This window comes from Lutra lutra, chromosome 10 (assembly GCF_902655055.1).
Source record: "Lutra lutra chromosome 10, mLutLut1.2, whole genome shotgun sequence".
NCBI lineage: Eukaryota > Metazoa > Chordata > Mammalia > Carnivora > Mustelidae > Lutra > Lutra lutra.
This window is the reverse complement of record NC_062287.1, coordinates 56488808-56505875: the sequence shown is the minus strand read 5'-3', so window position 1 is coordinate 56505875 and position 17068 is coordinate 56488808. Positions and strand designations below refer to the sequence as shown.

The 17068-nt window shown below is 44.0% G+C and overlaps 1 protein-coding gene, 1 long non-coding RNA gene and 1 other non-coding gene across 3 annotated transcripts in view; 1 reads left to right on the top strand and 2 right to left on the bottom strand.

Annotated features, from left to right (window-relative positions):
• The window catches only part of FAM168A (family with sequence similarity 168 member A), a 243745-nt gene that overhangs the window by 220083 nt on the left and 6594 nt on the right, over positions 1-17068 (bottom strand). The gene's annotated exons all lie outside the window — the stretch shown is intronic.
• Positions 15861-16943, top strand: LOC125079967 (uncharacterized). The gene is made up of 3 exons (XR_007121177.1): positions 15861-15871; positions 16195-16201; positions 16799-16943. It is a non-coding gene; the product is annotated as an uncharacterized LOC125079967 (long non-coding RNA).
• On the bottom strand, positions 16796-16959 carry LOC125080310 (U1 spliceosomal RNA). Its single transcript, XR_007121331.1, has one exon. It is a non-coding gene; the product is annotated as a U1 spliceosomal RNA (small nuclear RNA).

Sequence of the window (17068 nt, the reverse complement as noted above, 5' to 3'; positions counted from 1 at the left end):
CTCTTATGGGTGCCTTGGTGGCTCTAAGGCTTCTCTAAGAAGCCCTGTGTTTTCCTCTGCAGCAGCACTGGTCACTCTGAGCAGAAACTGGCTATGTCCATGTCTGCCTTCTGTAGCAGATGACGAGCTCCTTGAAGGCACGACCTTAGGCACTAAGCCAGGCATGGGGCAAGTAGGAAGAGTGAGTGTTTTCTAAATGATTTAATGAGTTTGGAAGCACCTCTCATCCCTGAGGGCCTTGGTAAATTTTGAGCGCCTCTGTGAAATGGAACTCTTGTACCCTTGGGGCCTTCAGGGACCTTCCTTTAAGGAAGACTCCTTTGTTAGGCCCACAACCAACTCAGAAGACAGACATCTCTAAGGAGACTTTCAGGAAAGTTTCAGGGATTCATGGTTTTGTTGTTTGCAGGTGTCCAGCAACAAAAACATGACAAAAATTTCTGGCTGATTTAAGAGAAGGAATTCGTTAAAAGAATATGGGAGGGGGACCTAGGTGGCTCAGTCCATTAAACATCTGACTCTTGGTCTGAGCTCTGGTCTCATCTCACAGCTATGAGTCCAAGCCCCACATCGTGCTCCATGCTGGACATGGCGTCTACTTTAAAAAAAAAAAAAAAAAAAAAAAAGGACACCTGGGTGGCTCAGTCAGTTAACTGTCTGCCTTCAGTTCAGGTCATGATCCCACAGTCCTGGGATCAAGTCCTGCGTCAGGCTCCCTGCTCAGCGTGGAGTCTGCTTCTCTCTCTGCCTGCTGCTCTCCCTGCTTGTGTTTTCTCTCTCTCCCTCTCTCTCTGACAAATAAATAAAATCTTAAAAAAATATATATGGGAATAAGCACATGAAAAGGTGCTCAACATCATTAGTTGTTAGGGCAATGCTAAATCAAAAGCACAATGAAATACTTCCAACTCCCTGGAATGACTAATAATTTAAGAGATAGATAATAACAAGTGTTGACAAAGATGTGGAGAAATTGGAAACCCCATACACCATTGGTAGGAATGTAATATGGTGTAGCTGCTTTGGAAAACAGACTGGCAGGTCCTCATAATTAAACATAGAGGTGCCTTAGGACCCAGCAATGATACTCCTAGGTATATCCAAGAGAAATTAAAACACATGTCTATGGGGCGCCTGGGTGGCTCAGTGGGTTAAAGCCTCTTCCTTCGGCTCAGGTCATGATCCCAGGGTCCTGGGGTCGAGCCCCACATCGGGCTCTCTGCTCAGCAGGGGGCCTGCTTACTCCTCTCTCTCTGCCTGCCTCTCCGCCTGATCTCTGTCTGTCAAATAAATAAATAAAATCTTTAAAAAACAAAACAAAACACATGTCTACACAAAAATATGTACAGAATGTTCACAGCAGCACCATTCGTAATAGTCAAAGAATGGAAACAACTCAAAAGTCCCTCAATTAAGGAATGACTAGACAAAATACGGTATATTCAAACAACGGAATGTTATTTCAAACAAAAAGTAATGGAGTACTAATATGACATGCTACAACATGGATAGACCTTGAGAACATTATGCTATGCGAAAAAGTAATCACAAAAGATTACACATTGTATGATTACATTGATAGGAAGTGTCCAGAGTAGGTAAATCCATAAATACAGATAGTAGCTTAGTGGCTGCCTAGGGATGAGAAGGTGTTGTGGGCTGAATTATGTCCCCCTAACAGATACGCCAAAGTCCTAACCCCTGGTACCTGTGAATGTGACCTTTTTGGGAAATAAGGTCTTTGCAAACATAATCAACATGTAAACTAAGATAAGGTCATATTAGAGTAAGATCTGTTCTTCATCTAGCCAAGGGGCACCGAGGAATGCTGGCAGCATGAAAAGCTAAGAAAAAGGCATGGAGCAGATTCTTCCCAAGAGCCTGCAGAGGGAGTGTGGTCCTACCAGCACCCTGTTTGGGAGCCTAACTTCCAGAACTGTGACAGAATCAATTTCTGCTGCTTTAGGCCACCCAGATTCTTTGTTATGGCAGCGCTCACAAAGTAATATCAGGGACTAGGGTGAAATGGGGAGTGACTGCCAGAGCTTAAAGCCTTTCTTTATGGGGTGAGGAAAATGTCCTAAAATTGATTGTGGTGATGCTTGCACAATTCTGTGAATATACTCAAATCACCGAATTGTTTCTTGAGCTATATTGGTTTATATTTAAAACACAAAAAGCACTATTGGGGTGGGGCACCTGGGTGGCTCAGTGGGTTAAGCCTTTGCCTTTGGCTCAGGTCATGATCTCAGGGTCCTGGGATCGAGCCCCGCATCGGGCTCTCTGCTCGGTGGGGAGCCTGCTTCCCTTCCTGTCTCTCTGCCTGCCTCTCTGCCTCCTTGTGATCTCTCTCTCTGTCAAATAAATTAATAAAATCTTTTTTTTTAAGATTTTATTTATTTGACAGAGATCAAATTTATTTGACTAATCCCAGATGACCACTCTCACAATCAAGATACAAAATATTTTCATCATCCCCAAAAGTTTCTTTGTGCCCCTTTCCAGGGAGTTCCCTGTGGAAGGAACCTCCATCTCCAACCCCAGGCAACTACTGATCTGTATCCTGTCCACTTCCTGAGCCTGGTTCTCCATGCAATTTTCCCAACAATTCTGCAAACCACCCAACACACTTCCAATAAATTCCTTTCCTTTAAGTGAGCCAGAATTGGTGTCTGTGTTCACGGCCAAACTTCCTGACTGATAAAAGAGGGAGAAAACAAAGAAAGGAGAAGGGAGGAGAAACGTAATTCAGAGAAAATATATCCACTCGGAATCCATTTATATAAAACTTAAAATCAGAGGAAGACAACTAATATATTACACAGAGTTACATCCCTTTCTGGTAAAACCATAAAGAAAACCAAAGGCATGTTTGTGGCAGTCTGGGTTATGGCTTAGCAAATGTTCGGGGTACCTCCCTCTGTTGTGAAGGGAGCCTACTTTCCTGCTCCGCTGAGGCTGGGCTTGGCCATATGATTTGCTTTGGCCAGCAGAATGTTAGTAAACAGGACTTGAGTAGTGCCTTAAACGTGCCTGTGCTGCTGTTGGATGTGGTTCTCCCATGTCAGGGAGCCGCCAGGAGGAGAATATGCACCAGGTACACTCTGATCCTCGTAGGATGAGAGACATGTGGAGCAGACCAGGGTCCAGCCTGAAGTCTGGAGCCAAACTCAGACAACCCACCACCTGAAGGAGAGCCACACCACCAATCCCAATCTAGATTATTGCAACCTGCAGACCGTGAGAGTGAGATGAATGCTTGTGGAGTTTTGAGGCAATACGTGGCATTTTTGTGGCAACAAATGACTAACGCAATAAAAGCAACAGCCAATTTGGGGAGGGGATGGGACAAAGGCTTCAAAGTATTCAGGCTGAGTGGTGGGCTCACAAGCGTTCATCACATTGTTATTTAAACTATACACATTCATTTTACATACTCTGTTATTTACGATTTTTTTTCACAGCTTTAAAAAAAATCGAGGGAGGAATTTGGGGCCAAGGTCAACAGCAAGTGTTTCCATGCAGAACCTAAGGTGATTTGGAAGTGGGTGGGCAGAGATGAACGGCTGGTAGAGGCAGAGGATGGAGGGGGCTGGGTGGAGCAGAGTGCAGAGAGGGATAAAAGCAATGCAATTATCATTATAAGACAGTGCTTGGATCCAGTGACAGAGTAGGAGATTTTATTTTCTACTTCATCCTTCTCTGGATTTCCCAAATTTTCTACACTGGACATATCTGACTTCTGTAATCAGAGAAAAGAACAAATATAACGGCAGACACAGGGGGTCACTTCCCAGCAAGCATTCCCTCTTCCCTGTTGGTAGGACGAATCATGGTCCACGCCACCCCTGGTAACAGTCCCTGTTCCCAGCGGCTGGGTCAGTGGAGCCTGTGCGTCCCAGTTCTGACCAGTGAAGTGAAAGGGGACATCTCCTGGTGGGAGGTGGGGGTGGGCTTTTAAGAAAGCTTGCCCTCTGTGATTAACAAGAAAAAAGAGGGGAGATAAGGAGGGAAGATTTTGGATGTCGTCGAGTGATGGTGTGATATTTGGATCTGCAGCAGTCACCTTGTCACTTGAGGGAAGATCTTGCCAAGGAGGGTGGGTGAGGGGAGAGATGGCAAGGTCCCAGAGGGACAGGCTAAGCCACTGAGTCAACCTAGGCACTGTTCTTCTGGCTTCTTGTAAAGCAAGATTATGAAAATTCTACAGTTTAAGTTGCTTTTGTTTTGTTTTAAAGTTTATTTATTTTGGGGGTTCCTGCATAGCACAGTCAGTTACACCTCCAACTCTTGGTTTCGGCTCAGGTCATGATCTCTGGGTCATGGAATGCAGCCCCAGATGGGGCTCTGTGCTCACTGTGGGGTCTGTTTGAGATTCTCTCTCCCTCTCCCTTTGCCCTTCCCACTCGTGCTCTCTCTCTCTCTCTCTAAAATAAACAAATCTTTAATAAATAAAGTTTTGGGGGATTCCTTAGTAATTTCTACATGCAGTGTGGAGCTAAAACCCATGACCCTGAGATCAAGAGTCACACGCTCTTCTAACTGAGCCAGCCAGGCACCCCTTAAGTCAATTTTGGTTAGAAAGACTCAATTACATCCAAAAGCATCCTAATTGGTGCAGAATATTTTTTCAAGTGTAAGGAGAGATATATCTGATGACCTTAGAAGCTCATTCATCCCCCAGACAGCTAGCTCAGTACGTCTGAATTAGCCCCATGATATCAACCACCGGGTTCTAGAGGCTCCCCCCTTCTCACTAGGCTACTTGCTAAACAGTGATACTTCCAAGGTGGCCTAGTCACATAGTTGTTTCCTCTCCTTACTCACTCTATTTAAAAGTTTCTTTCTTTTTTTTTTTAAATCATTCACCTCACCAAAACACGTTTCTGCTCCATTTCAACATTACTGGAATAGGACCCTTTCTACTGGGACTCTGGCGACACTGCCGTGGGAAATGAGTTCCAGCAGCTGCCCATGCCCTACTCTCTGCCTGTATGGTTCCCCCCTCATACCCTTTTTGGTAGTTGCACTGCTGAGGAGGGCTAGTGGAGTGTGTCCCATTCATGACAAAATATTACACAAGGAGGAAACCGAAAGATAGGGACTGGAAAACAGACATAAAGTAGAAATGACCAACGTCAATATTTACAGATTGCAACTGGCTCTGTCTGGACCAGCCCCAGGTGGGAGTGGCAGGAGGTGAGGCCTGCTTGTGGAGACCTCCCCCAGAGGTCCACTCCTCAGGGCCCTCCTCTACCAGGACTCCTCTCAAGAAGTCACCCAGTTGCTTCCACCTCCCCAAAGAGTAAACTTTTGAAGACAGAAATCACATCATGTCATTTCTTTGTCAGTTCCTGGGGCACTCAAGTGTGTAGCTCCTAGCTTCCCGCCTCTTCCCTCCACCCCTCCAGGCCATACCCTGTAAGTCCCAGATCTCCAGGGCAGGCCCCAGGTTATATTTTTTTCTAAAATTTTATCTACTTGACAGAGGGGTGCCTGGGTGGCTCAAACATTAGCCATCTGCCTTGGGCTCAGGTCATGATCCTAGGGTTCTGAGATCAATGCCCACATCAGGCTCCCTGCTAAGTGGGGAGCCTGCTTCTCCCTCTCCCACTGTCCCTGCGTATATTCCTTCTCTCGCAGTGTCTCTGTCAAATAAATTAAATCTTTTTAAAAAAAATTTTATCTATTTGACATCGAGAGACACAGCAAGAGAGGGAACACAAGCAGGGACAGAGGGAGAGGGAGAAAGAAGAAGGCTTCCCGCTGAGCAGGGAGCCAGATGCCGGGCTCGCCATTCGGGGCTGGATCCAAGGACTCTGAGATCATGACCTACGCCGAAGGCAGACGCTTAACCAACTGAGCCACCCAGGCGCCCCCAGGTTCCTGGTTCTTACTGAAGCTTCCCACACACCTCGCCTTCTCCCACAACCCCTGACAGGAGGGAGAAGCTCCAGAGGAGCAGGGCTTCAGGTCTTTAGCTACATAGGCAAGCCCAGGAGCATCTACCAACCACGGAGGCAACCTTACAGGTGCTACCCAAGCTGGGGACGGTCAGGTCACTTCGCCCTACAAGGGTGACTCTAAAATGCCAACCCAGAACGGAGCCCGGTTTATCTGGTTCTGCACCCTGGCTTAAGTGTTGGCAAAGTCCTGGACTGACCTGAGTGCCTCGCTTGGGTGCAGTAGCCAAATATGGCCACAAGAGGGAGGAACGCATCTACCCAGCCGCAGGGGTTTGGTTTCAACCAGGAACAGCTGAGGTTTTCACCTACTAAAGCCGAAGGGCCAGATGGAGATCGGCGGGTGCTCTCGTGAAGGCAGATAACTCCATGTGCCTTTAAAATGGCATTCTTTTTTTTTTTTTAAGATTTTATTTATTTATTTGACAGAGAAATAGCACAAGTAAGTAGAGCGGCAGGCAGAGGGAGAGAGAGAAGCAGGCTCTCTGCTGAGCAGGGAGCCCGATGTGGGACTCGATCCCAGAATCCTGGAATCATGACCTGAGCTGAAGGCAGCAGCTTAACCAACTGAGCCAACCAGGTGCCCCTAAAATGACATTCTTTAAATACTTGTTCAAATATATTTAATGGAGAGGAAAAGAAACTGTTTCACTAAATAAATAAGAAACAATAAAAAATATATATGTGAATACATTTATAAATATAAGTAAATATATATATTATATGTGTGTATATGTACACATACACTGCTTGTGGGTAGCAGCTAGGAGCGGCATGAAGGAGACTGGTGGCGGTTCTTGATCTGGGTCCAGTTACACAAGTATGCTCACACTGTGAAAGTTCATCAAGCTGTACTATTATGATTTGTGTATTTTCCTGCAGGTATGTTATGTCTCAAGAAAAGTTTATTTAAAAACCAGTGGTGGGACACAAGAGTGGCTCAGGTCACCCTTAAGCATCCAATTCATGGTTTCAGCTCAGGCTGTGATCTCATGGATGGTGAGATGGAGCCCCAAATGGGTTCTATGCTCAGTGGTGAGTGGGCTTAGCATTCTCTTCCTCACCCTCTGCCCTTCCCCCCACTTATATGCACACTCTCCCTCTCTCTCTAAAATAAATAAATCTACCTTTTTAAAAAAATCGGTGGTAATGATGAGTCAAGCACTGTACTCCTTATGTTCAGAATAAGAGATGTATTCATCAAATGTGACAAAAGTTTTTGAGAATTTTTAAAAATTCCAACCTTTTTAAAAAAAGATTTTATTTATTTATTTGACAGAGAGAGAGAGATCACAAGTAGACAGAGAGGCAGGCAGAGGGGGGCGGGGGGGCGGGGAGCAGGCCCTCTGCTGAGCAGAGAGCCCCTTGTGGGGCTCAATCCCAGAACCCTGAGATCATGACCTGAGCAGAAGGCAGAGGTTTAACCTACTTAGCCACCCAGGCACCCAGTTTTTGAGAATTAATAGGTAATATATTCACAAGTTTCAAAACTCAAATGATACAAAAGGGTAAATGAAAATCTCTTCTATTCCTGTTCTTCAGCCACTCAGTTCCCTCCTATAACAGTTATCTAATACTGTGCATTAAATTGGCCCAAAACTCAGCGGCTTAAAGCAGCAACCACTGTATTTGCTTAGGACCCTGTGGGTCAGTAATTTGGGCTGGACACAGCTGGATGGTGCTTCTGCTGGTCTGACCTGGCATGAGGCATGCTGCTTTGGTCCTTTGGCTGAAGGACTGGGACTACAAGGTCTACAATGGCCTCACTCCCATGTATAAGGCTGGCTGTCCAGGGACCCCTCTTTCCCTGTGATCTCTCATCCTCACAGAGGCTTCTCTGAATGATGGTAAGAATGGAGGGAAACGGCAAGTCACCCTGGGCTCAGAGTTCTGAAATCACCTCAGTTGCATACTACCGGTTAAAGCAAGTTACCTGGCCAGACAGACTGGGGAGTGGGAAAAAGCAGGCTCCACCTCTTGATGGAAGGGACAGCAAAGTCCCATTGCAAAAGGTCAGAGACACAAGGATTGGGAGGAATTTATGGTCATCTTTTTTTTTTTTTTAAGATTTTATTTATTTATTTGACAGACAGAGATCACAAGTAGGCAGAAAGGCAGGCAGAGAAAGAGGAGGAAGCAGGATCCCTGCAGTGCAGAGAGCCCGATTCAGGGCTTGATCCCAGGACCCTGGGATCATGACCTGAGCTGAAGGCAGGGGCTTTAACCCACTGAGCCCCTCAGGCACCCCTGTGGTCATCTTTTTGCAATCTACCACATCTCCCATGGAAATTCTTACATAGCCCTCTAGAAGTATTTTGCACATATTTAAACAAATGGATGTATACATATATGTGTATGTATATGTATGTGGTTTTTTTTTTAAGAAGGTTCCATGCCCAGCATGGAGCCCAATGCAAGGTTTGAGCCCATGACCCTGAGATCAAGACCCGAGTTGAAACCAAGAGTCGGGTACTTAACCGACTGAGCCACCCAGATGCCCCAATATATATTTTAATATTTATATAAAATTCATATATATGCAAATATATTAAAAATTCATATCTATGCAAATGCCTTCACTTCACATTAGAAACCTAAGAGCCTTTCCTAAATTCTCCCTTTCCCTCAAGCTCTACACCCAGTCCATCAACAAGCTAATAAAAACTCCAAAATGCACACAAAGTCCATTCACTTCTCACCAACTCTTTCTTTTTTTTTTTTTTAAGATTTTTTTAAATTTATTTGACAGAGAGATCACAAGTAGGCAGAGAGGCAGGCAGAGAGAGAGGAGGAGGCAGGCTCCCCGCTGAGCAGAGAGCCCGATGTGGGACTCGATCCCAGGACCCTGGGATCATGACCTGAGCCGAAGGCAGAGGCTTTGACCACTGAGCCACCCAGGTGCCCCAGTCACCAACTCTTTCTTGTGCTTGTGAAGTCACCCTTGACTATTGCTAGCATGATACTCGTGGTGATTCACATCCTTACACGGGTCACGGGAATCTTTTACAAGGTCAGGCCCTCCTGCTGGTGTCACTCGAATCTGATGGGCACACTGAGTTCTTTCCATTCCCTTCTCATGTTCAGTTATTGTCCTCAAAACATACACACACACACACACACACATTAAAGAGAGCACACGTGAGTGGGGAGGGAGGGGCACAGGGAAAAAGAGAGAGAATTTTACACAGGCTCTACAGTCAGTGTGGAGCCTAACATAGGGCATGATCTCATGACCCTGAGATTATGACCTGAGCCAAAATCAAGAGTCAGATGCTTAACCAACTGAGCCATCCAGGTGCCCTGTCAAAGCACATAAATATTTTCTATACGGAGAGATGGAGTATGGAGCCCTAACTCCAGCTATGAGCTGTGGCAGAATAGTGACCCATGTTCTGGTATATCACATGTGAGGGAATTGAGGCCTTGGTGTCTTTTTTTTGCAGGCAGAGCTCAGTTAGTATCCATTTTCATCAACTAAGAATGTTGTTATGATGTGACTTCACTGCTTCTGGGAGGTTTCCTGGCTAGAATGCAAATTTTTCCACTTCCTCCCTAGGGACCAGATCAGGGGGTATAAAGAGGGGATGTCATTTTCAGGACACCAGGATCCAGTGTCACCCTTTGCCTAGAACATTGGTATCTACTTACCCTACATTTACCTAACCAAAGGAGCCATTCAAGTGACTTCTTCCTGAATAAAGTTCTCCTCCCAGGAGTCTTGCTGTCTTAACCCAAATGTATTGGCTATTGTTCTCAGCAGCCCTTCCTCCCCTCCTATCCCTTATTTTTTGGAAACAGAACCTACCCTAGATGGACACATGACAGAAACTAAGCCAATCAGAATCCTTCTCTGTGACTTTTTTCTTCCTGAAGCTGGCAGATAGAAAAGAATACAATAGACACACAGAGCCTGGGGCAAAGAACGAAAACATACTTTTTGCTTAAGCAAGAGTCAGCTTTCTGCATGTACAACCAGAAACTGCCTCATACAAGCTGTTTATGAAAGTTCCTCCTGATCAGGCACACTTATCTGTAAAGGGTCAGGATTTATGCCATTTTTATGACTAGAAGATAAGTATCTAAAATATCCACACTCCTCCTGCTAAAGCATAACTCTAAAATGTAATCTCACAAATACGTACTGTTGTCATCAAGTTTTCTTCCCATTTGGAAGTGGGATGGGCTGCCGAGGCAGGATGTGTGTGTAAGGGGCCATGGGACAATAGATTGCAAGCCACTGCTTTGCACAGTCAGGTCTTAAGAATATTCTGACAACACCAGGACCGCGAGTCCTAACCTCTGCACCTTACCCAACCAGTGTATTGGAAATGTCAATGGCAGGCCCAGATACAGACATGACCTGGAAAAATCCAACAAGACTGACCAAGGAAGCTGGTGCAGCTGGGATACACATCACTGAGATCAGCCGAAGGGACAGACGCAGGAAATTCTGGAGTCCTTCAAAAAGGCCTCACTGAGGAGACATGGCTACAGATGAAGAGCCTGAGTGAGTATGGGTCCTACCAGGCCTTCTGGACTCTCAACTGCCTCTCCTTTCCTTCATAACTGCATCTCTAGCACGAACATAATACCCGATACAAAGAAGCATTTGGTAAAACTTGGTTAAACTAGTAAGTAAATCAGTAGTCCTCACTTAATTCCTAGATCAGATGCATTTTTGAGAAGCAGCATATAAGCCCAGGGCTGGATAGCCACATCCACAAAGAACATGAGAGAGCATACCCTTTTTGAAAAATTCAGTCATCCAAGTCTACTTCCTGCGGGCATGGGTTCAAGGGCCCAAGGAGTGTTGTGAGGGTGGAGCAATCAGAGGCTTCAACAGGCAGGGTTTGAGGTTTCCTTGATAGCACAATTCCTTAAAAATTCAGTAGACCTTTGGTCTAGTTGGTTCTAGTCAGTTCCAATGTGAGTTACCACAGCCAAAGACCTTATCTGGACATGGTTTTCAAGTCTGAAAACTCTGATATTTTCCTTATTGGCCATTCTCCCAACTGGATGATGGCTCTCTTTGGATCGGACACAACACACACCTTCCTTGCCAACAAGCCCACTGCTTTTCTGAAGAGGGCACTTGTCTTAACTCCTCCTTAGGCTGCCACTTTGCAGTTAGCCCTCTTAAGTGCTTCAGTGCAGAAGCAATGGGCTTCTGCAAAAACTGTATGAAACTCAAAATTAAAGGATTCTTGGTCAACCCAGATTATAGGTAATAGCAAAGTGTTCCTCCCTTAGTAAAGCTGTACGGAGTAGCTAACTCCAGTTTGAGCTTCTGTATTTCTTTCTCTCTAGTAGGATTTTGCTAAAAGAAGCAAGAAGGAGCCAGAAAACATCCACATAATAAATTTCCCTTCCTCTCTACATTGCTATGCTGCATTGCTACCTCAAGTAGCCTATGATCTGCCTTTCAAGGTGAGGTAGCTAGTGCCTGAAACTTAGCCCCAATGAACCATCTCTTCCAGGATTCACAACCATGTACTACCTTCCCTTTAAATCTGGGCTGGTCCTGTGACTAACTTTAAAATCTTAAGAAGGTCTGGCAGCTTTCACATTTACCTAATTGGGATTCAGCTACCAGGTAAAGAAGCCCAAGCTAAGTCACATGGAGAAAGAGGTGACAGCCCTTCCAGCCATCCCACTCACACATGCGATGAAGTCATCCTGGATATTCCATCACCAGCCACCATGGACTCATTGAAGACCCCTGTGAGACCAGCAGAAGAACCACCCAGTTGGGAATGTCACAGTCAACCCACAGAATCAGAGAGGTATTAAAATGCTCATTGTTTTAACCATCAAGTTCAGGGATGGTTTGCCACACAGTAATAGGCAACTAACATACAATTTTTTTTTTGTCTCTTTTTTTTTTTTTAATTTTTTATTTTTTCAGCATAACAGTATTCATTATTTTTGCACCACACCCAGTGCTCCATGCAATCCGTGCCCTCTACAATACCCATCACCTGGTGCCTAACATACAATTTTTTGATCAAAAGTTTTACTACTGTATAACAAGAGTCACAAGCTTTCCAGTCTGCAAAGCCTGAGTCCTTGCCATCTGCAGCCCAATACACTCATTAATTAAGCACCTCAGTTTTGTCACTTGCAGTGCACTATTTCTAGATGCCAAATACAGCATTAACTAGAATGAGGTTTACCTGTGACAGAAAATTTAAAGTGATAGTGGCTTAAACTAAATATTAATTTCCCTCTCACATAAATTTAGCCAGGAAATAAATAATCTAGAGCTGACTTGACCCTCCACCGTTTCAGGGACCCTGGCTTTTTTTCTCTTGTTCTACCATCCTCAGCACATGGTGCTTCTCTCATGATCCAACACAGCTGCTCAAGCTTCAGCCATATGGCTCCCTTTCAACCAACAGAAGGTGAAAGGGATAAAGAAATGTATGTCTTTCCCTCAGGGACATTTCCTGAAGTTGCAGAGGACACTTCTGCCTATATCTCATTTGCAGAACTTACTCACTTGGCCACAATAAACTGGATGATATGCTGAGAGAGGTGATCTTAATTCCAAATGGCTATGCGTTCTAATGTAAATCAAGGGTTCTACTAAGGAAGAGAAGAAGAATGAATATTAGGGGTAAACTAGCAGTTTCTGCCACATATTGCTCTGATTACACTGGCTTTCTAGGCAATCCTGTTTTCTGGAGAGCACGTCTTCTCCCCTGTTCTAATTATTCATACTTCCTTTGTCAACTCCAGAAGAAGAAGAGGGAGAAGGAGGAGAAAAAGGAGGAGGAGGAGGAGGAGAAGAAGAAGGAGGAGGAGGAGGAAGAGGAGGAGGAGGAGGAGTCGTCAAGGAACACACCATTAACAATTCAGCATAGTTTAGTAGAATAAAAGCTCCTGTCAGTTTCACCCTGAGATGAAAGAAGATAAAAGCCCAGAAGTGCCTGAGACCCTGATACATCTAACTCCATGATTTGGTCCATCTTCTGCCTAACAGTAAACCAGCTAGGAAATTAAAAAAATCAATGTTCAGATCAAAATAAGCCACTCTCTTATATCATGAGAAATTTCCACAATCCATAAAAAGTCAAATCCATACAAAGAAAGCAAATCTATAAAAGTACAAGTGGAAAAAGCAAAAGTAAATTTAAAACCATACAGGCAACAGGGACGCCTGGGTGGCTCAGTTGGTTGGGCGGCTGCCTTCGGCTCAGGTCATGATCCCAGCATCCTGGGATCGAGTCCCACATCGGGCTCCTTGCTGGGCAGGGAGCCTGCTTCTCCCTCTGCCTCTGCCTGCCTCTCTGTCTGCCTGTGCTCGCTCACTCTCACTCCCTCTGTCCCTGACAGATAAATAAATAAAATCTTTAAAAAAACAAACAAACCATACAGGCAACAAAAGACTCAGGACCTTCATATAGAACTCCACGGCCCATGTGAAGAGTCAGATCAAGTCTCTGGAGGAATGTTAGCTAAAGATGAAAGACCTGATAGCTTACCTTGGAGAAGGAAACATGGGTAATAGGTTGGAATCAGGAGGTGGAGACAGTATTTATGACCAGACAAGAGGAGCCAGGAGGATATTGACTAATGTTGAAAAGTCTAGTGTGCATTTAAATACCCAAGATGGAGAGAGACATCAAATCTACATCAACATTGCTAGAGAGGGAAACAGAAAAGCCAACATGACAGGTCATCTTAAAAGTCTTCAGGCTGGGGCGCCTGGGTGGCTCAGTGGGTTAGGCCGCTGCCTTCGGCTCAGGTCATGATCTCAGGGTCCTGGGATCGGGCCCCGCATCAGGCTCTCTGCTCAGCAGGGAGCCTGCTTCCTCCTCTCTCTGCCTGCCTCTCTGCCCGCTTGTGATCTCTCTCTGTCAAATAAATAAATAAAATCTTTAAAAAAAAAAAAAAGTCTTCAGGCTGATGGGCACCTGGGTGGTTCAGTGGGTTGAGCATCCAACTCTTGATCGTGGCTTGGGTCATGATCTCAGGGTCAGGGGATTGAGCGTCGGGCTCAGCGGGAAGTCTGCCTGAGATTCTCTTCCTCTCCCTCTGCCTCTTCCCTCCTCTCTCTCTAAAATAAATAACTTTAAAAAAATTCTTCAGGTTGAGCAAATCTCTACTGAAAAAGTGTAGATCAAAATCTTCAGGGGAGAGGAAATGAAGTTACTGAACTCGTCAAGAGAAAGAAATAGGGTCTCTTGAGGAATTATCAGTCCAGGAAGATCATTTTTTGCAGCAAGAGGAGGAAAGTCCTAGAGGAAATGACAAGATGAGCATGCAAATGAAGAGCCAAAGACCTTCAGAGTGCAAGTCGAAGACCTTCAGAGTGCAAGTCAAAGACCTTGAAGAAAAGCTAGAGAGCAGGGATGCCTGGGTGGCTCAGTGGGTTAAGTGGCTGCCTTCAGCTCAGGTCATGATCCCAGGGTCCTGGGATTGAGTCCCGCATGGGCTCTCCTTGCTCAGCAGGGAGCCTGCTTCTCTCTCTGCCTCTGCCTGCCTCTCTGCCTGCTTGTGTGCTCTCGCTCTCTCTCCTTCTCTCTGACAAATAAATAAATAAAATATTAAAAAAAAAAAAAGCTAGAGAGCATCATTTATCCTTCTCAAAACCAAATTACTTCTCTTGAAATAAAAGGTCATGATCATTGGACAAGAGCACAGGAGGCTGAAGGAAACCTTTTTATCTTAAGACAGGAGATTGCAAGCATGAGACACAGAACAGTGGAACCAGTAATTAAACTTGGGCTTCTAGATGATGATTCAAATAGAGCAGTTTTCAGGGAGCAGTTGCTCTGGGCATGGGGTGCTATGTCCTCTGAGATGGAAGGGTCTCAGGGCTCCTCCCATCAGAAAATCTGGTGTTTCCAGTAGATTCAAATGGGAAGTTTAGGACAAGAAGACATGTACTTCCTCCCTGTATCAGTGAGAGTTCTGCAGAGAAACACAACCAATAGGCTACTTATGCATATATAAAGATTTATCTCAAGGAATTGACTTACATGATTGTGAGCTCTGGCAAGTCTGAAATCTGTAAGGCCGGCCCAAAGGCTGAAAACTCTCAGGCAGGGAGGGTTTAAACTATAATACCTAGACTGACTATGCACAGCAGTCTTCTTCCTCAGGAAAATCTAGGTTTTGCTTTTAAGGCCCTTCAATTAATTGGATGATCTTCAAGGATAATCTCCTTTACTTAACGTCAACTGATTATAGAGGTTAACCACATCCACAAAATAGCTCACAGCAACACCTAGATTAGCGTTTGATTGAATAACTGGGTACTATAGACTAGCCAGGTTGACACATAAAACTAACTCCTCTGCTCCAAGAAGACTGGATGAACGAGCACTCCCACCCGTCCCACCCCAGGTGGCTTCCCACCAAGAGGTAGTTGTGCTCCTTATCCTCTCTCATGGGCTGGGTTTTTCTCTGGACATTCCCATCCAGGAAATGGAAGTATGTCACCTTCTGGGCTCATTGAGCCTCCGCATAACACTTCTACTCAAACCCATGAAACATGAAGGACCTTACACCATTTCACTTATTTTTTCTTCAAAATTATTTTGGAATTATTTACAATATTCTTAGTTTAGAAAACTTTTTACTACCCAACAATAAAAAATAAATAATCCAATTAAAAATGAACAAAAGACTAGCATCAACAGGTCTTCAAAGAAGATGTACAAATGGCTAAAAAGCACATGAGAAGATGCTCAATATCATTGGCCATTAAGGAAATGCACGTCAAAAACCACAAGATAACACTTTTCCCCTAGTTAGAACAGCTATAATAAAAAAAGATGGACAATAACAAGGTTGATGAGGATGTAGAAAATTGGAACTCTCATAGGCTGCTGATGGGATTATAAAATGGTGCAACCGCTTTGGAAAATAGTTTGAAAGTTCCACAAAATGTTAAACATAGAGTTACCATATGACCCAGCAATATCACACCCAAGAGAAATAACAACATATATCCACACAAAAATTCTCACAATGTTCTTAGTAGCATTATTTATAATAGCTAAAAAAGAGGAAGCTACCCAAATGTCCATCAACTAATGGATAAATAAAATGTGGTATATCTATACAATTGAATATTATTTGTCAATGAAAGGGAATGAAGTACTGATTTATGCTATAACAGGAAACCTGAGAACATCATGTTAAATGAAAGAAGCCCCTTACAAAAGTACACATATTACATGATTCCATTTATATGAAATGTCCAGAATAGGTAAATCCACAGAGACCAGGTAGATAGCGGCTCTTCCCAGAGGTGGGGGGATAGGGGTTTGAGAGTGACTGCTAAAGGGTAAAGTTTCTCTTTGGGATGAGAAAATGTCCTGAAATTGGATAGTGGTAATGGGTGCACAACCCTGAATATATTAGAACACTGAATTGTACACTTTAAAAGACTGAGGCATGCCTGGGTGGTACAGTCCATTAAGCATTTGATTCCTGGTTTTGGCTCAGGTCATGATCTCAAGGTCGTAGGATCAAATTTTGCATTGGCTCGTGCTCAGCGCAGACTCTGCTTGAGTTTCTCTCTCCCTCTGCCCCTCCTGCTCATTCTCTTCCAAATAAATAAATTTTTTAAAATAAAATAATTTTTTAAAATAAAATTAAAATTTTAAAACAAAATAAAAGATTGAATTTATGGTATCCATGTCATTAAATTATTATTTAAAAACCTTTCACATAACTGGTTTTTACTTCTTTTCAAATTGCACCTTAATAAAAATTTCAGAATTTTAAACTAGAGATAGTATGTTATTTTCATGATAGCATACTCTCTAGAAAATAAAAGTAGTAAATTTTATTTTTATTTATTTATTTATTTTTTTTTTCAGGGGAAAGCGCGAACGCAGTCCCCCACTACCACAAATTATGCAGTCGAGTTTCCCACATTTGGGGAAATCGCAGGGGTCAGCACATCCGGAGTGCAATGGATAAGCCTCGCCCTGGGAAAACCACCTTCGTGATCATGGTATCTCCCCTGCCAGGTAAGTATTAAAAGTAGTAAATTTTAATTTGATGAGTCAGTCCACTATTCTCTAAACAATATATTGTATGAGCTGTTCAACCACTAGAGACATTTGAAATAGCAAAATACTTTTTTT